This window comes from Schistocerca serialis, chromosome 3 (assembly GCF_023864345.2).
Source record: "Schistocerca serialis cubense isolate TAMUIC-IGC-003099 chromosome 3, iqSchSeri2.2, whole genome shotgun sequence".
Classification (NCBI taxonomy): domain Eukaryota; kingdom Metazoa; phylum Arthropoda; class Insecta; order Orthoptera; family Acrididae; genus Schistocerca; species Schistocerca serialis.
The window spans coordinates 495047997-495069988 of NC_064640.1; positions in this window are offsets into that span (position 1 = coordinate 495047997).

Sequence of the window (21992 nt, forward strand, 5' to 3'; positions counted from 1 at the left end):
TTTCACTTCCATGCATGGCTACACTCCATACAAATACTTTCAGAAACGACTTCCTGACACTTAAATCTATACTCGATGTTAACAAATTTCTCCTCTTCAGAAACGCTTTCCTTGCCATTTCCAGTCTACATTTTATATCTTCTCTACTTCGACCATCATCAGTTATTTTGCTCCACAAATAGCAAAACTCCTTTACTACTTTAAGTGTCTCATTTCCTAAACTAATTCCCTCAGCATCACCCGACTTAATTCGACTACATTCCATTATCCTCGTTTTGCTTTTGTTGATGTTCATCTTATATCCTCCTTTCAAGACACTGTCCATTTCGTTTAACTGCTTTTCCAAGTCCTTTGCTGTCTCTGACAGAATTACAATGTCATCGGCGAACCTCAAAGTTTTTATTTCTTCTCTGAATTTTTCTTTTGTTTTCTTTACTGCTTGCTCAACATACAGATTGAATAACATCGGGGATAGGCTACAACCCTGTCTCACTCCCTTCCCGACCACTTCTTCCCTTTCATGCCCCGCGACTCTTATAACTGCCATCTGATTTCTGTACAAATTGTAAATAGCCTTCCGCTCCCTGTATTTTACCCCTGCCACCTTTAGAATTTGAAAGAGAGTATTCCCGTCTACAATGTCGAAAGCTTTCTCTAAGTCTACAAATGCTAGAAACGTAGGTTTGCCTTTCCTTAATCTTTCTTCCAAGATAAGTCGTAAGGTCAGTATTGCCTCACGTGTTCCAATATTTCTACGGAATCCAAACTGATCTTCTCCGAGGTCGGCCTCTACCAGTTTTTCCATTCGTCTGTACAGAATTCGTGTTAGTATTTTGCAGCTGTGACTTATTAAACTGATAGTTCGGTATGTTTCACATCTGTCAACACCTGCTTTCTTTGGGATTGGAATTATTATATTCTTCTTGAAGTCTGAGGGTATTTCGCCTGTCTCATACATCTTGCTCACCGGATGGTAGAGTTTTGTCAGGACTGGCTCTCCCAAGGCCGTCAGTGCTCTGTCAAATTCTTCACGCAGTATTGTATCTCCCATTTCATCTTCATCTACATCCCCTTCCGTTTCCATAATATTGTCCTCATGTACATAGCCCTTGTATAGGCCCTCTATATACTCCTTCCACCTTTCTGCTTTTCCTTCTTTGATTAGAATTGGGTTTCCATCTGACTAAACAATATTATGTCCATTATATTAATGAAACTCTTTAAGAGTTACTACCAGGTTTTTCGTACCTCTTACGCAGATACTAATAGATCATTGGTAGGCCGATGGTGATAGGAGTGCTTAAGTGAATGTCATTCCCAGGAGATGATGCGTATGAATCTGTTTACATACCTTACTGTTGTGAGTGGCTTTCGTCAGCCGTGAAAGGAATAGAAAGCAGTGAAAGATGAATTCTGTAGAACACTGCGTTAATGCAGGAAACAATTTCTCGCCTTTCATTTGCACTCTTAATTTAAAAAGACAGCTTGCAACGAACGTGCTGCAGCTTACTTGGGAGCGAGAAAGCTACAAAGAAATATTTTGCAAGATCTGCTTCTCCACTCTCCACTCACACACGCTTCTGCCTCAGCACAGAGCATCTCGCAGGTGAACTAGCTCTCACCAGCCGCTCACTGTAATTTATTGCACTAATAACAGTGTGTGTGTGTGTTCGTATATTTTATGTATAGTCTTGTATAGATTGTAGAAAACTCTGCATGTACATTTGTACTCATTTTAAGTTTGTACCACCTAATATGTGCATCCTAATAATAAATTCTGCATACTACATATTTTTAAGTGCTTTAAACTTATGAGAATCTAGATAACTGCTACACCCAACTATTCACCAGTTGCTTACTAGATGATTACACATTCCAGCTACGTCTGGGCGCTGTATGTGTAGGTTTTGAAAAGGATAAATATGCACTGAGAGATGAAATTGACTCACTCCAAGGAAAATTGACCAAATTTTGTTTATAAATGATAAAGTTCATTAGTTTTTTCCTCTTAGACATTATATTGTCACGTTTATTGTAAACTATACAAGTAAATAGTTTCAGAAGTCAGAAAATTAATTTATATTCTGTTGCATATTTTATATTTCATTTTGTTGACAATAAAATTACGTAAAAGTAAACATAATTACGGAAAGTTATTAATCCTCTTTCTGTGTTATTCCAAAACAGGTAAAAAGAAGATAAAAATACCTTTACATTGCCTTTAAATAAAAAAGGCAAGGCGCCTTCCTCTCATTTATTTTAGTAAGTGAATGGTAACGCACTGCTTCCTGGACTCGGGTAGGCGCGCCGGCAATCCGCCCGGCGGATTAACGACGATGGGGGGTACGCCGGCCAGCCTGAATGTGGTTTTTAGGTGGTTTTCCACATCCTGCTAGGTGTATACCGGACTGGTCCCCACGTTCCACCTTAGTTACACGACTCGCAGGCATTTCAAACACGTTCGCGCTATTTCATGGCTTTCACGAGATGCAGACAGCTGGGGTACACTAATTCCATCCTGTGGGGTTCGGAGTGGTGACAGGAAGGTCATCCAGCCATCCTCTGCAACTAACAATGCCAAATCCGTAGTAACACGGCCGACCCCGCGTTGAAGAAGGACAAAGGCCCAACCGAAAGGAAATGAACATTCCTGTGGTACCTCAATTTAAGTAATTTAGTTTTCAGCGATGTAGCAGGAGACTTCTTACACGAATTGTGTGCATAAGTGTCTGTTGTTTTAGAGAGCAGTAAGTCTACTAGCAAGATTTTGTCATAGATTGCAGGTAATGGAGCGAAGTGTTTGTAGCATCAACTATAGAGGGAAACCAAGGCTTCACACCAGTATGCAGGTTCGGTGGATATAGGTTGCTGTAGGTATGCAGAGATGAAGAGACTTGTATAGGAAAGATTGAGCTGCATCGAACCGATCCTCAGACCTAAGACCACAACGAAGAAAAGAGGAGGAACAGATAATGCGTTTCCGAACACTGAAACAATATTGTAGTGCCGATAAAATCTGGTGTAGTGGAAGTACACTACAATTGCTTTCTACAAGAATGATTCTCAGCCGTTTACTTCCCGAATTCACTAACAGCAAAAATGTAATTTTAAAATAGTAACGATTTCTGTCAATTTGTATTTGATTTTAATGGCTAGATGCTTGTTCTAGAATGCATATATTTACATATTTCTTGTAGTTTTTGTGACAATATGATACGCATTACCTATGCATCAAAAACTAAAGTTTAATCGTTTGCAGGTCCATTAATTCTAATGTCTGAGTATTTCTCAGCCTTATAGTACCTGTTCTGCTGCATTCATGCAATGAAGTCGAGTCTCTCCTTTATTATTTTCAAAAGTAAGGCAGAAACAAGTAAGGAATGAATGTGAGTCAAAATACTGAAATGGAGAAAAACGCTGCTGGAAGTCATCATTCAAAGTGATTGCATACATCCAAGAAGTCATCGTCTGATTTAGGAGAGTGATTACTATTTACTTTATTTTTTTACTTTAAGAAACGATAGGGGTTGTGTAATTGTTTTGATTTTCGTAACAAACGTAAGCAAGGTTCTTTACTTTCCGTCAGACTTCGTAAATTAGAGCGTTTAAAACGGTGACTTCCGTTTATCTTCGAGGAAAACTCTCACTCTCAATATACAAACGAATTATTCCACAGTTTTCTCGAATTAGTAGTGAAAAAAATATCAACATCAGGAAAAATCGTCTTTTAGCATCTGTCTAACCACGTAGGACTCCAGGCTTAGGAAGAACAGTTCCAAGTGGATGACGGAATGCAGCTAGGTGATTTTCACAGCGACAGAATTCCACTATGAATAATGTGATGTAAATGCGTTGTTTGCTTGCAGCATGTTTAGGACATCCACAGGCTACGTAATCGGCGGGCTGATGTGGCCCAACTTTAAGCATCTCGACGACGTAGCAAGTCTCTGGCAACATTCCGATGCCACTGACAAGCCTGGGTACATAGGCTCCATCCCATCACGGCGATCAACCGAATTCGCAAACTTTGTGTTTAGAGATAAGTAGTGCCATTCATTATTTCTCAGCCTAATGTTCACAGGACTCCCAGAATCGTGTTTTTGATAATCCTCATCTACCGAGCAGTCTGATAAATTGGATTGGACTTCATAACGTAAATAACGACTTAACGATCCCCAATCATGTACTTTAGATTTAAATCGAATAATTAACTGATATCTGTTACTTACACTAAGTAAAAGTCTCACAACTAGTCAAAATGATTTATTAAAAGACCACCAAGGGCAAATATACACACTATCCTCATTCCAGCCAAAACGGAACAGACAATTTTTTGTTCTTCAAAGCCCTTCCAACACCGAATATGTGACGTCGCATACGCCTACCACAAAGGAAGCGTTCACTAGCCTATTACAGTTCAAAGTGTAATGTTACGAAACTAGTTAGTGATTATATTTGCAAGAAGGCTGTCAGTCGTACCAGCATAGCATGCCTAGCTCCTCTGTTGCTAATCTAATGAGACCTGAGAATGAGTGTTTCAAGCATGCTACCGTCTACATCGCTATAATTGAACGACCATTGTCGGTTTTCGAACAGAAGCTATTGTGATGGTTGACAAGCTCTCTTTGTTAAGCATTTGATCAATTTTCTGGAGAGTCATCACACACGCTTAAGGATGTGATTATTAAATTCCTGTATATATTTTTATCCCGTGTGGGGTTGTTAGCCCTACATCGGGCGCCTCCTCAGTTGGCGTATCCAAGAACGCTCACTATATATATATTGGGTGCTGAGGAAATAAAATACGCTGGGAACCGAGAAAAGTTGGAACATAATATTGATATGTACATTGTTTCTTTATATATATATATATATATATATATATTTAAAAAGCTTATGACAGGCTACATAGGGGGCACAATCATCAATATCTTGAAAGAGTTTCAGTTTCGACTTAAGTTAATAGAGCTAGTACAGATGTGGTTAGAGGCAACCTATTGCAGAGCGAATGTCAGAGCATTTTGAAGCCAGAACTGGTCTTAGACAAGGAGACGCGTTATGGCCAATACTTTTTAATTTAATTTTAGAAAGGGTAGACGGGGAACACCAAAAATTAAATCAAGCTAGAAAAAACCTGGGTAATACCACAATAAATCTGTTTGCATATGCGGAAGATGTTGTTCTAATGAGTGTTAGCAAAGAAGACTTGCAGCTCACGAGAAGTTCTTAGATAAATATTGAAATGAAAGCAGGGTTACAAATTAACGTGGAGAAAACTGAGTACATGCCCCAAGAGGGATACAGCCACAGAAATGGAGGATATTGAAAAACCTGGAACTGGCAGACCTGTACTCACAAGCTGATATTACCCGAAGGATGAAGAAAGGACTACTGATGTCAGCTGGACACCTAATTAGGAGGGAAGAGGAAAGACTACCAAGAGTAGCAGTCTCAGGATCCGTGGAAGGCAGGAGGGGGCGAGGAAGGCAACCGACAAGATGGAAGGATGATATCAATAGGAATACAGAGGTGATGGGGCTGGGGAAAGGAGAATCGATTACGAAAGGCCGACCATGGTGGCGGAGCGGTTCTAGGCGGTACAGTCTGGAACTGCGCGACTGCTACGGTCGCAGGTTCGAATCCTGCCTCGGGCATGGATGTGTGTATTATGTCCTTAGGTTAGTTAGGTTTAAGTAGTTCTAAGTTCTAGGGGACTGATGACCTCAGAAGTTAAGTCCCATAGTGCTCAGAGCCATTTGAAGCATTTTTGATTACGAAAGCGAGGAACAGAAATGATTGGTGAAGGAATGAAGAGAAGGTATATCGTCTCCCATGCCAAAGTGGCAATTAGAAAGAATAAATGTGTTTTTACATATTTTACGCTATTCATACAGCTGTAAGGAGGCCATACACGTCAATATTATTAGTGGGATGTCAATAATACTAAGTTGTCTGCGCATAACTTTTACAGACAACTGAAAGTATCGTCGCCTATCGCGATACATTAGGTGAAGCCACTATGATATCCATATAATCAAAACAAGCGATGATATCTTAAATTTGTCCCACTAATCGAATGTGTGTGGTTGTATGCAATATATATGCTACTAATGTTTCTGTTCATTCAGACAAAATGAAATCTTCACTGTACTGAGAAGTACACTAGAGAACCTTAAATACGATACATTACTCATAAAGACTGCTAAATCCTTAATTGACATTATTCACATATTTTTGTATGGAACTGTGAGATTTATGATTTACTTTCTATTTTTAAGCTATGTCGAAAATAGTGCGTAATCTTAAATGACGTTCTATTAACCCAGTATCCCTTTGTTTATTGACTCTTTCATGGAGTTGTAAAATTACCGTAGGCTCCCGTAGACTGGCAAAAGTAATCGTGGACCATGGTAGTTTTCCTAGTAGCCTTGGTCAGTTAGGATTGTACCCGAATTACCTGTATGTTGGGTGTGTCACATACCTATCGGGCTCTACCTCATATCGATCATTTTGTTTACGTATGTGATCAATGTCTTACTAGATTCCCAAACCGGAAGTGGTGAACTGTCTAAAACCTAAGATCGGATATACAAAGGGCCCCATAACCTGGGCAACATTTTTGTTTTACATGGTTATATTCCTGCCTGTTACCTAAAAATAAACACCATTTACAGCAAAATTGCAACAGTCGATGTTTAATGCAGGTTTTATTGGAAAATTATTTATATGTAATGTGAAACTGAGGCATATTGTAGAAAAAATATATATAAAAGAAATGTAGATTATCACATAGCACTAGAAAACAGCATTTTCACAAAAAAAAAGAAAAAATTAAAAAGGAAACGCAAAACAAGAATATATCAAACGTAGCTTCAGTACTTCGTCGAGCATATGCAGGGTGTTCTGTTTAACCGGAGACATGAAAATATCTCGAAAGCTAGACATAGGTTCAAAAAAAGTAATAATTCCAATTTGTTTGTCTCGGATGTTGACATCCAATCATACATCATACCCTTTCTCGAACCCTCACCCCACCCCGTGCGTGAGTGGAGAGGGGGGGGGGCAACTTCGAAATCTTCAATAGGAACCTCAGTTTTTTTATTGCACATTACGATTCTACGACAAAATCTACATACGTTTCGTCTGAAGCATCTTCTTTGTTTTGCCACAGATGGCGCTGTTATCCGAGGAATAGAAATGGGTGCATAATCGTAATGTAAAATTTGCTACTCAATGGCCCTTGAATATCCGATGCCACGTGGGATCCCACCTCCGTGCTGGGAGGGTAGGACAGGCCGGTATTTCAACTACGTCGTGCAGTCATCAAGAGTACACGAGTGGGCCTTCGGCTCCGAAAGCTCATATCAATGATGTTTCGTTGAATTGCTCGGACGCTGACACTTGTTGATGGCCCAGAATTGAAATCTACAGCAATCTGAGGAAGGCTTGCACTTCTGTCACGTTGAACCATTCTGTCGTTGGCCCCGTTCCTGCAGGATCTTTTTCCGCCCGCAGCGATGTCGGAGGTTTGATGTTTTACCGGTTTCCTGATATTCTCGGTACAAAGTTTTTTTACACACAATATAGGCCATTCGGATACGTTTGAACATGTCCAAGTGACAGTTCTCGGGACACATACTAATTGGCTGAATGTTGGCATTATTTATCAAGAATCTGTAAACATATAGAAAATGGTGCTGTTCATTTACAGTATTTCCATATCTAAAACGTCTGTGCTATTTATCAAAAATAGGTAAGCTTCATCAGAAAAACACACACGCACGCACGCACACACACACACACACACACACACACACACACACACACACACGCACACACATGCATATACCGCCGGAAAAAGTTAGTACATATGGAGTGACAACGTAGATTTTGATCCGATGGCGGCATATGTGACCTGGAGAATAGTAAATGTATTGATAATGGTTTCACCGTCGTCCGACAACAGAAAGTGTAGCAGTGTAGCTACCAGAGATCCATCTGTGTCCACCCTTTAATAACGTAACCCAGGACAGTATTCGCCATCTGTGCAATCGACTGCATGCCGGAGTCAGCGCCTGTACTGCCATTCGTGGATACTACACCACGTATTAATATGAGTGCTTCAGCATAGGTCGCCGGCCGCTGTGGTAGAGCGGTTCTAGGCGCTTCAGTCCGGAATCACGCGGCTGCTACGGTCGCAGGTTCGAATCCTGCCTCGGGCATGGATGTGTGTGATGTCCTTAGGTTAGTTAGGTTTAAGTAGTTCTAAGTTCTAGGGGACTGATGACCTCAGACGCTAAGTCTCATAGTGCTCAGAGCCATCTGAACCATTTTTTTACTTCTGGTATCTCTAACGGATCCTCCCTTCCCTATTACACTCGTGTATGGCGCGTGGGTAGAATGATCATTTGTAAGCCTCTGTCTAGCTCTGTTTTCTCGAATTTTATCGTCGTGGTCATTTCGATGTGGGAGGAAGTAATATGTTGTCCGACTCTTCCTGGAAAGCGCTATCTCGAAATTTCCATAGCAAATCTCTACGTGATGCACAACGCTTCTCTTGTAATGTCTGACATTGGAGTCTATAGAGTATCTCTGTAATACTCTCGCGCATACTAAGCAATCCTGTGAAGAAACGTGCCACTCTTCGTTGTATCTTCTCTATGTCTACTATCAGTTCCACCTGTTAAGAATCCCAAACAAGCAACAATACTCAAGAATCGGTCGAACAAACGTCTTGTACGCCACTTCCTCCGTGGATGAGTTACATTCCACCTAAGGTCGCTCTGGATAGTTGCTCCTAGATGTTTTGCAGTTGATACTGTGTCTAGCAGTTTGTCTTCAATAGAGTCATTGCACAGTAGTAGATTTCTTTTCCTATGTATGGGCAATATCGTACATTTATTTACGTTCAGGCTCAACTGCCACAGTGTGCGCCAACCATCAATATTCTGAAGTTGAGTCTTCGATTACGCTGCGTTAAGAGCGGCACATTGCGTTCTCTCTGCAAGGAAGTCTTGAGCAAAATCTGGTCCGATACTAGGTAAGCTCGTTTTTTTTTTTTTCGCTGAACATCAGTGCGGGACGGTGTCAAATGCCTTTCTGAAGTGAAGGTACACAGCACCACCCTGAGCACCATTGTCTACAGTGCTATGAATCTCCTGGAGGAACAGAGCGAGCCGAGTTTTGCAAGATCTCTGCTCGCATTATCCATGTTGATCTTAATAGAGGAGATTTTCGTTCTCCAAAAACGACATAATTTTTGAATATAAAATCTGTTTCGTAATTCTACAACAGACTGACGCCAACGTTATCCATATATATTATAAAAAAGGATGTACGTATGTATGAACACTGATCAGCTGGAATGTTATGACTACCTGCCTAATAGCCGGCATGTCCACATTTGGCACGGATAACAGCAGGGATGCGTCTTGGCATGGAAGCAACGAGGCCTTGGTAGGTCGTTGGAGAGAGTTGGTGCCACATCCGCACACACAAGACATTTAATTCCCGTACATTCTGGGGAGGGGGGCGATGTGCTCTGACGCCACATTCAATTACATCCCCGATGTGTTCGATCGGGATCAGGTCTGGCAAGCTGGGGGGTCAGCAATTCAATTGGAACTCGCCACTGTGTTCCTCGAACCACTCCATCAAATTCCTGGCCCAGTGACATGGTGCATTATCTTGCTGCAAAATCCCACTGCCATCGGGAAACATAATCGTCATGAAGGGGTGTACGTGGCCTGCAACCTGTATACGATACTCCTTGGTCGTCATGATGCCTTGAAAGAACTTAATTGGATCCATAGATGCCCTCGTGAATGTTCCCCATAGCATAATGGAGCATCCACCAGCTTGTCTCCGTCCTGCAGTACAGGTATCAAGGAGCTATTCTCCTGGATGATGACGGAATCGCGCCGTTCCATCAGCACGATAAAGAAGGTATCGGCATTCATCGGACCATGCAAAAATCTGCCACAGCGCCAACGCCCCGTGGCGATGATCACGTGCCCAATTCAGTCGCAGTTGCCGATGTCTTGGTGATAGAATTGGCACACGCATGGGTCGTCGGCTGGGGAGACCCATCTTTAGGAGTGTTCGGTGCACTGTGTTCATACACACTTATACTCCGCCCAGCATTAGAGTCTGATGTTAGTTCCACCACAGTTCGTCGGCTGTCCTGTTTTACCAGTCTGCCCAGCCTACTATGTAATGAGGGGTGGCCACCCAATCCCACGACATCTGGACGTGGTTTCACCTTGGTTTCGCCACGTATTGAAGACACACACTGCAGCAGTTCTCGAACACCGGATAAGTCTTTCAGTTTTCGAAATGCTCGTGACGAGCCTCCGGGCTGTCACAATCTGCGCTCGGTCAAACTCAGATAGAGCGGACGCCTTTCTCATTCCACACACGGACAGCACGCTCACTGATGCTACGTGCACCGTGCGTGTGCCTTACTAACAGTTATTCCTCGCCAGGTGATGCTGATATTGCCTGGACGGGTTGATATCGATAGTACGTCGGTGTTCATATGTTCTGGCTGAGGAGTGTATTATGTAACTTCCACTTCACTTCCTAAACCACTGGCCGATTTTTACAAATCTTGGTACACATATCATTTACTGTTTAGAGAGAATGCCTGTTGCGGGTAAGAAGCACCTACGTATGAAAGGGGCGGAGATGGGGGTGAAAAAATTGGGTAGCTCACGACGCGTGAATTCGTAGACTTCCTTCTTCCAGTATTTGAGAATAAGAGCACTTAGTCACTTGTAACATACACTACTGGCCATTAAAACTGCTACACCACGAAGATGACGTGCCACAGACGCGAAATTTAACCGACAGGAAGAAGATGCTGTGATATGCAAATAATTAGCTTTTCAGAGCATTCACACAAGGTTGGCGCCGGTGGCGACACCTACAACGTGCTGACATGAGGAACGTTTCCATACGATTTCTCATACACAAACAGCAGTTGACCGGCGTTGCCTGGTGAAACGTTGTTGTGATGCCTCGTGTAAGGAGGAGAAATACGTACCATCACGATTCCGACTTTGATAAAGGTCGGATTGTAGCCTACCGCGATTGCGGTTTATCATATCGCGACATTGCTGCTCGCGTTGCTCGACATCCAATGACTGTTAGCAGAATATGGAATCAGGGGGTTCAGGAGGGTAATACGGAACGCCGTGCTGGATCCCAACGGCCTCGTATCACTAGCAGTCGAGATGACAGGCATCTTATCCGCATGGCTGTAACGGATCGTGCAGCCACGTCTCGATCCCTGAGTCAACAGATGGGGACGTTTGCAAGACAACAACCAACTGCACGAACAGTTCGACGACGTTTGCAGCAGCATGGACTATCACCTAGGAGACCATGGTGCGGTTACACCTGACGCTGCATCACAGACAGGAGCGCCTGCGATGTTGTACTCAACGACGAACCTGGCTGCACGAATGGCAAAACGTCATTTTTTGAGATGAATTCATGTTCTGTTTACAGCATCATGATGGTCGCATCCGTGTTTGGCGACATCGCGGTGAACGCACATTGGAAGCGTGTATTCGTCATGGCCATACTGGCGTATCACCCGGCGTGATGGTATGGGGTGCTATTGGTTACACGTCTCGGTCACCTCTTGTTCGCATTGACGGCACTTTGAACAGTGGACGTTACATTTCAGATGTGTTACGACCCGTGGCTCTACCCTTCATTCGATCCCTGCGAAACCCTACATTTGAGCAGGATAATGCACGACCGCATGTTGCAGGTCCTGTACGGGCCTTTCTGGATACAGAAAATGTTCGACTCCTGGCCTGGCGAGCACATTCTCCAGATCTCTCACCAACTGAAAACGTCTGGTCAATGGTGGCCGAGCAACTGGCTCGTCACAATACGCCAGTCACTACTCTTGATGAACTGTCGTATCGTGTTGAAGCTGCATGGGCAGCTGTACCTGTACACGCCATCCAAGCTCTGTCTGACTCAATGTTCAGGCGTATCAAGGCCGTTATTAGGGCCAGAGGTGGTTGTTCTGGGTACTGATTTCTCAGGGTCTATGCACCCAAATTGCGTGAAAATGTAATCGCATATCAGTTCTAGTATAATATATTTGTCCAATGAATACCCGTTTACATCTGCATTTCTTCTTAGTGTAGCAATTTTAATGGCCAGTATTGTACTTTGCACATAATATCAAAGCTTTCAGAATTTTTTTTTTTGCGAACAACCCACACTAACTTATGAAAGGAAAAACTTTATCGCTTATTACATTTTCGCTGTCCTTTCAGTAGAACTGCCGCGTCATTCATGACGTTTTAATTTATTACTTCTTTACTACTCACTGTATTCACAACTTATTTTGTAGATGGTATTCACATATACCGATGGATGCAACTGCAAATTTATATCATTTTGCGACACGTAGTTCCGGAGATGTGGCTTCATAAACACTGAGATGGGTGAAGACTTGCAGCATCATTCATGACTTTTAAATTTATTCTCTGCTGCTAACTCCATTCCTAGCAAATTTCGTAGACAGTATCCATATATGCCGCAGAATGTACCTAAAAAATTATACCACTGTATGACACATAGTTTAGGACATATGACATCATAAATTCGGAGATATATGAAAAGCTGCCTCATCATCGACGATGTTTCAATTAATTACCGTCTTCACTACTAAATATTTCGCAACACATTTCGCTGATTGTATAAAAATATATCAATAAATATACATGCAAAATAGCATAATTGTGCGAAACATTGTTCAGAAGACAACACATCATAGATATCGTTCTCCCTGAAATGTAAACTGCAGGACGAAATTTGCTACAGGTGAAATCTGTGTACAGACATGTGTAAAATATATTAAATATATGTGAAATATATGTGACATGTGTGTACTCTGGTAAAACCATGGGTAAAAAGCTCCAGCTAAACCCCACAGTCGGTTACAACCAAATGTCCAAATATGGTACACACATTATTATCTGGAAAGAAATGCTGTGGGAGTAAGAACCAGACACCTCCTATTTGGATAGGGTGATAAAGTGGAGAGAGAAGAGGGGAAGGAAGAGACGGACAGGCAGAGAGGGGGGAGGAGGATCTGCACAAAGATATGAGGGTGGAGGAGGAGGGGGAAATAGCAAAGAAAGGGCGGAGGAGGAGATGGACAGAGAGAGGGGAAGGAGGAAATGGACAGATGAAGGAAAGAGGAGGAGATGACAAAGAGAGAGGGAGGAGGAGTGTGTGTGTGTGTGTGTGCGTGTGAGAGAGAGAGAGAGACAGAGAGAGAGAGAGAGAGAGAGAGAGAGAATTCCTAAGGACCAAACTGCTGAGGTCATCGGTCCCTAGACTTACACATTACTTAAACTAAATTAAGCTAAGAACAACACAAACACCCATGCCCTAGGGAGGACTCGAACCTCCGGCGGGAGGGTCCACGCAATCCCTGATATGGCGCCACAAACCGCATGGTCACTCCACGAGGCGAGGAGGAGTTGTACTGAGAGAAGGAGGAGGAGGAAAGCTGAAAAAGGGAAGAGGAGGTGGACACAGAGGGACAGGAGGAGGGGACGGACAGGGTGAGGGGTCGAAAAAGATAGACAGAGAGAGAGGAAGGAGAAAATAGACAGGAGAGGGAAGAGATAAAGGGTATGAGGAGGAGACAGAGGGGCAGGAGGTGATGGACTCGGATTGAGGGCGGAGGGGGGATAGTGGAGATGTACTGATCACGAAAACTGACAATGGCTGGGAGAGCGATGTGCTGACGACATACTCCTCCGTATCCGCATCCAGTGTCACCTGCGGGCTGTGGATGACACGGCGGCCGGTTGGTACCGTTGAGCCTTCAAGCCCAGTGCAGACCTCGTTTGTTTGTTTTTGGATATTAGGATTGGACAGAGGGGGGAAGATGCAGATGGACAGAGAGAGGAGGTAGTATCAGATGGACAGAGAGAAGGAACGTAGGAGATAGATAGTGGGGCAGGAGGAGGTGAATAGAGAGAGGGAGGAGAAGGAGATGGATAGAGAGAGGGGGGGGGGGCGGAGACGATGGGCAAAGAGAGGGAGATGGACTAGATGCGGTAATAGAAATGGATTAAATACATACCTGGGGAACGCCGGGTACTCAGTTAGTAGGCCTATAATTGTGTGCATTCATCCTTTGACTCTTCTTGGAAACAGAAATGACGTGCGATTTTTTCGGATGCTAGGTTGGTCCAGCGATCTGCTGCAAGAAGGGGAGCCAGCTCTTTCGTACAGTGTTTGTAGAATCTTACGGATATCTCATGGTCCTAATGCCTTCCCACTATTAAGTGATTGTAGTTGCTTTCCTGTTCCGCGATCGGTTATCTCAGTATCTGGAATTTCGGCGTCTGTACGATGATTGAAATGAGGGACTGTGTCACGATCTTCTGCGGTGAAACAATTTCAGAAGACTGAATTAGTATTTCGGTCTTCTCTTTTTTGGCTTCCGTTTCGGTGCCAGTATGGTCACTGAGTAAATGAGTAGAGCATTTCGAACCTCTTACTGATTTTATGTAAGACTAAAACCTCTCTGGGTTTTCACTCAGATCGGTTGACAAAACTGTGCTTTCAAAGTCATCGAAAGCCTCTTTTTATGCTTTCCTGACGCTCATTTTGGCTTCATTCAGCTTTTGTTTGTCTGCTAAGTTTTGACTTATCTTGAAACTGTGATGAAGCTCTCTTTACTTGCGTAATAGTTTTCTAACACAGCTATTAAACCACAGCGTGTCTTTCCCATCCCTTAAGGTCTTGTTCGGAACAAATTTGGCAAAGGCGTACTGAACGATGATTTTGAATTTATTTTCCAAGTGTGCACATCTTTACCCTCAGCACTGAATATTTGATGCTGACTACTTCAGTACTCTGTAGTTTGTATTCTGTCACTCTTGTTAATCAAAAATGTTCTCCAACCATTCTTAACATGTCTTGCAGAAACCATAGTCAGAGTTGATACCACAGCCTTATGATCACTGATACCTTCCTCTAGGTTAACTGATTCGATAAGTTCAGATCTGTTTGTTACTAGGAAGTCTAAGATGTTACCTTCACGAGTCGGTTCTCTAATTATCTGCTCGAAGTAATTTTTGTCACACGAATCTCTGCCTCTGGTACCAGTTTTGATGTCATGTCTCTCCCAATCTAAAGCTCGCAAGTTGAAGTCACTCTCTACAACTATGGCATGATCAGGAACATTACTACCGATATTCTGCAATTTCTCTCTGAAGCGCTCTAGCGCTACAATTCCTGACAAAGGCGATCTATGAAAGTATCTTATTAGTATTTTTGACCTACCTTTGATGCCTAACTTTTCACAGGATGTATGCAACACTCACGTGTGATGTCACAGGTACGGTATCAAGGTACACGTATACGTCCGAAAAGTGGCTCAGAAGCCGCAAAGGCCTACTGCTGACGTTAAACCATGTCTTCCTTTATGGAACATTGGCAAGACATGGATTAATAGTTGCATGTGAATTAGTATTGGATGCCGACCGAAGAAACAGTCTTAGCTACCTCTACATTCATAAAGCCTAAGTGTATATGACACGCCCATAATCAAATATTTTAATCATATAAGTCTTAATACTGGCAATAGAAGCACAACATTATACCGGGAAGCTACGTGATGATAGTTCAAAAAATTCATTAGTCTCTTTACTTTATTAACGAATTTTGTCTTCATCGCAGAGAAACACGAATAAAGTTAGAAACCTTGAATATTTGATGCTCCACAGCTTTAAGGTGTTTATTAAAGAACATCTTCTAAACACCATGAGCTGGAGTTGCAATGTTGGTTTGCCAAACTGGTATTCAGATGTGTAACCCATGATCAGTAGCATTTGATACAGAGGAACGAGCAAATGTATGTACAGCAATTTCTGCAACATGGCAACTATATACGAGGGCAGTTCAATAAGTAATACAACACTTTTTTTTCTGAAACAGGGGTTGTTTTATTCAGCATTAAAATACACCAGGTTATTCCCCAATCTTTTAGCTACACAACACTATTTTTCAACGTAATCTCCATTCAATGCTACGGCCTTACGCCACCTTGAAATGAGGGCCTGTATGCCTGCACGGTACCATTCCACTGGTCGATGTAGGAGCCAACATCGTACTGCATAAATAACTTCTTCATCATCCGCGTAGTGCCTCCCACGGATTGCGTCCTCCATTGGGCCAAACATATGGAAATCCGACGGTGCGAGATCGGGGCTGTAGGGTGCATGAGGAAGTACAGTCCACTGAAGTTTTATGAGCTCCTCTCGGGTGCGAAGACTTGTGTGAGGTCTTGCGTTGTCATGAAGAAGGAGAAGTTCGTTCAGATTTTTGTGCCTACAAACACGCTGAAGTCGTTTCTTCAATTTCTCAAGAGTAGCACAATACACTTCAGAGTTGATCGTTTGACCATGGGGAAGGACATCGAACAGAATAACCCCTTCAGCGTCCCAGAAGACTGTAACCATGACTTTACTGGCTGAGGGTATGGCTTTAAACTTTTTCTTGGTAGGGGAGTGGGTGTGGCGCCACTCCATTGATTGCCGTTTTGTTTCAGGTTCGAAGTGATGAACCCATGTTTCATCGCCTGTAACAATCTTTGACAAGAAATTGTCACCCTCAGCCACATGACGAGCAAGCAATTCCGCACAGATGGTTCTCCTTTGCTCTTTATGGTGTTCGGTTAGACAACGAGGGACCCAGCGGGAACAAACCTTTGAATATCCCAACTGGTGAACAATTGTGACAGCACTACCAACAGAGATGTCAAGTTGAGCACTGAGTTGTTTGATGGTGATCCGTCGATCATCTCGAACGAGTGTGTTCGCACGCTCCGCCATTGCAGGAGTCACAGCTGTGCACGGTCGGCCCGCACGCGGGAGATCAGACAGTCTTGCTTGACCTTGCGGCGATGATGACACACGCTTTGCCCAACGACTCACCGTGCTTTTGTACACTGCCAGATCACCGTAGACATTCTGCAAGCGCCTATGAATATCTGAGATGCCCTGGTTTTCCGCCAAAAGAAACTCGATCACTGCCCGTTGTTTGCAACACACATCCGTTACAGACGCCATTTTAACAGCTCCGTACAGCGCTGCCACCTGTCGGAAGTCAATGAAACTATACGAGACGAAGCGGGAATGTTTGAAAATATTCCACAAGAAATTTCCGGTTTTTTCATCCAAAATTGGCCGAGAAAAAAAATGTGTTGCATTACTTATTGAACTGCCCTCGTATATAATAGCTGAAATATAAATCTACTTACATTATATACCTCTATAACAATGAAAAGCTTGTCACCTAATACGATAGGATATGAAATTCGTCCTATCATACAGTATGCATGTTGTCGTGTGTTACTGCCATCAAATCTTAGGCAATAACAATTCTTGATCACATGAGATGTAACAGTCGTAGAGTGGAAACATGGAACGACAGATCAGAGAGTCTACATTATCTGTCTTCTGTTATTTCTAAGATCATATTTCTGCCATCTGTGACATGCGTTCATATAAGCAAAACACAATTATTGGACAGTTGGTATATGAGGTATAAACAAAAGTATAAAACTGGAAAATAATCTAATATATCACGTTAATTTAGACAATTTCACACACTGGATATAGGGAGTCTACAAACCGAACGTATTTGATGAAAACACTGTTGCAATTTTGTATCTACATGTTATTCAGTAACTCTGCTCGTTCATCAAGAGTACTCATATTTTCTGGTTGTTTCGTCATATGGGTGATTATTTCAATTTCTTATAGAATATTTAATAATCTGCCTTTATTTGCTTTATGAAGAAGAGTGATGTTTTTGTTAATGCCATTAGCAGAATGCTTGTATTCTTTTAAATGTGAACAGACTGCTGAGGATTTGGCTTCACTAATAATACCTTCTCTAAATCTACATTTGAAAATTGTTCCTGTTTTCCCTACATAAAATTTATCACATTCACTATATGTTATTTACTGTACACCTGACATACACTCCTGGAAATTGAAATAAGAACACCGTGAATTCATTGTCCCAGGAAGGGGAAACTTTATTGACACATTCCTGGGGTCAGATACATCACATGATCACACTGACAGAACCACAGGCACATAGACACAGGCAACAGAGCATGCACAATGTCGCCACTAGTACAGTGTATATCCACCTTTCGCAGCAATGCAGGCTGCTATTCTCCCATGGAGACGATCGTAGAGATGCTGGATGTAGTCCTGTGGAACGGCTTGCCATGCCATTTCCACCTGGCGCCTCAGTTGGACCAGCGTTCGTGCTGGACGTGCAGACCGCGTGAGACGACGCTTCATCCAGTCCCAAACATGCTCAATGGGGGACAGATCCGGAGATCTTGCTGGCCAGGGTAGTTGACTTACATCTTCTAGAGCACGTTGGGTGGCACGGGATACATGCGGACGTGCATTGTCCTGTTGGATCAGCAAGTTCCCTTGCCGGTCTAGGAATGGTAGAACGATGGGTTCGATGACGGTTTGGATGTACCGTGCACTATTCAGTGTCCCCTCGACGATCACCAGTGGTGTACGGCCAGTGTAGGAGATCGCTCCCCACACCATGATGCCGGGTGTCGGCCCTGTGTGCCTCGGTCGTATGCAGTCCTGATTGTGGCGCTCACCTGCACGGCGCCAAACACGCATACGACCATCATTGGCACCAAGGCAGAAGCGACTCTCATCGCTGAAGACGACACGTCTCCATTCGTCCCTCCATTCACGCCTGTCGCGACACCACTGGAGGCGGGCTGCACGATGTTGGGGCGTGAGCGGAAGACGGCCTAACGATGTGCGGGACCGTAGCCCAGCTTCATGGAGACGGTTGCGAATGGTCCTCGCCGATACCCCAGGAGCAACAGTGTCCCTAATTTGCTGGGAAGTGGCGGTGCGGTCCCCTATGCACTGCGTAGGATCCTACGGTCTTGGCGTGCATCCGTGCGTCGCTGCGGTCCGGTCCCAGGTCGACGGGCACGTGCACCTTCCGCCGACCACTGGCGACAACATCGATGTACTGTAGAGACCTCACGCCCCACGTGTTGAGCAATTCGGCGGTACGTCCACCCGGCCTCCCGCATGCCCACTATACGCCCTCGCTCAAAGTCCGTCAACTGTACATACGGTTCACGTCCACGCTGTCGCGGCATGCTACCAGTGTTAAAGACTGCGATGGAGCTCCGTATGCCACGGCAAACTGGCTGACACTGACGGCGGCGGTGCACAAATGCTGCGCAGCTAGCGCCATTCGACGGCCAACACCGCGGTTCCTGGTGTGTCCGCTGTGCCGTGCGTGTGATCATTGCTTGTACAGCCCTCTCGCAGTGTCCGGAGCAAGTATGGTGGGTCTGACACAACGGTGTCAATGTGTTCTTTTTTCCATTTCCAGGAGTGTATTATGTTTTTGACTCTTATCTGTATTGTATATTGGACGTGATCTTAGAGTGTTCTCTGTTCTAAAGCCAGTTTGCAGGCTCATTTTTCGATACAACTTATTTTTTCGGAAATGTGAACCAAGGATGGTAATATAAATTTATCTTTATCTACTTGCTCGCTCTTTCGTAAAGTAATTTCATCTCTGTTCTTAGTGTGTTTTTTTCTGCTTTTTGTGTATAATTTTACTATTAGTTTTTGATCATAGACACTGGTAAATGCTATCTTCTCTAGTGTATGTAATTCTGCATTAATATTCGCCTCACGTAAAGGGCATTTGATTAAGCAATCGCTGATTGGAAATATGACTCTTTATGGGATGATGGATAGTAAGAACTGCTCTGGATTGCGCAGTCAGATATAGTGGGTTTCCGGAATATGTTGAAAGGGTCGTATCCCCCTCTCTTTTACCTGTGATGTTAAGGAAGTTAATCCTAGGGAAGAGGGCATCAAAACAGTGGCTATGAGGCAAAACTAGTTCCGAAATTGTGCAGAAAAAACAGAGAGAACATAATAAGAATAGATCTGAAGCCTCATTACAAAAGAGCGAACAAGTAGGTAAAGATAAGTTTATTATATTATCGCACTGACGGCACATTTCTGACCAAATAAGTCGTTTTTGTTTTTCAAAAAACTAGGCTGCAAATTGGCTTCAGGGCAAAGAACAACGTAGAATCACGTGGTATATACAATCCAGACAAGAGCCAAAAATATATCATGTCATGTGAATATAAAATAACATGTAGTGAATGTGATGAATTTTTTGTTCGGGAAACAGAGAGAAACCGCAAAACGAGATTTAGAGGACATATTACTTCTAGTGCTCATTTAAGAGAATACAAGCATTCTGCTAATGGCAACGATAAAACATCTCCATTCTTCAAAAGCAAACAAAGGCAGATTATTAAATATCTTAGAAAAAATCAAATAATCATCCATAAGACGAAACAACCGGATAACATATAACGAACAGAGTTAACGGAACAAGATGTATATACAAATTTCAATAGTGTTTTAACCAAATAAGTTCAGTTCGGAGCCTCTCCATTTCCAGCATGTAATCTATTCTAAGTTGATGTGATATGATGGATTATTTTGCAATTTTATGCCTTTTGTATATTCTACCCTCATGTATCAACTGCTCAAAGATTGTGTTTTACATATATGAATGCATAAATATGATCTTAGAAACAAGAAAATGCAGGTAATGTAGACTATTTCACCTGTCAGTTCCATGTTTACTCTGTATGACAGATAGGTCAGGAGTAATCAAGAAATGTGACTGCTTACTATTTGACAGTAGTAACATGCATGACAACCTGTGTTCAATGTGATAGGACGTTTTTTCTTATCGTTTCGTATTAACTTACACTAATGTCATTACTGCCGGCCGCGGTGGTCTAGCGGTTCTGGCGCTGCAGTCCGGAACCGCGGGACTGCTACGGTCGCAGGTTCGAATCCTGCCTCGGGCATGGGTGTGTGTGATGTCCTTAGGTTAGTTAGGTTTAAGTAGTTCTAAGTTCTAGGGGACTTATGACCTAAGATGTTGAGTCCCATAGTGCTCAGAGCCATTTGAACCATTTTTTAATGTCATTACTATAGAGATACACAATGCAAGTAGACCTACATTTTTGATATTACATATACAGTTGCTGCAGAACTTGATGTACGTACATTATTTTTCCTCTGTATCAGAATGCCACAGACGATAGGGTGCACACCCGAAATCCGATCTGGCAAATAATTTCAAGTGCAGCTCATGGTGTTTAGAAGATTTCGTTTAATAATAAGAATATTCAGTTTTGAGTAACAAGATAGTTCTGAGATACAGCCAGGAATTTTTACTTGCTCATTACCTTTCAAGAAATTTTACATCTTTACTGATCCCACAGTTGTCAGCAAGTGATAAATGCAACCCTCTTCTGTAACGAACCAAAAGCATGGTGCCTGCGACGTCACCCTCGGGCTCGACGACGCAGCAAGATGTCGACACAGGCGAATAAAAGCCCACAGCTCAGAAGTTTATGTGACATGTACGGCAGTGGCGGATACAGAAAAACCTTAAGGGGGGCGCTAAAGATATCTTGAGCTACCTTTACTTTTACCGTAATAAAAAGTAATCAAGTCCCATGCAAAATGTAAGAAAGTTTTATTTAAACTGATTATACACATATACAAGACAATGCCAACTTATGATATAAAAAAGTTACAATTGTGGTTCTCTTCCTTAAATGATGAATTCTATGTGCTTATTCTCCCTGGCAAATTGGTTAATTATATCGTCAATAGGACAATCAATGTCAGGGTGAGTGTTCAACAGAGCTAAACCATTAAGTCGATCCTCTTTCATTGTCGACATCAGCCATGTGTTTGTACGCCGCAATGTTGAAAAACTTCTTTCTGTCGTAGCAATAGAGGCAGGGAGACAAGATAATGTTTTGTACAGCGTGTGCAAAGTAGGACAGTCAGATCTAGGCCAAACAGACAATCCTTGCA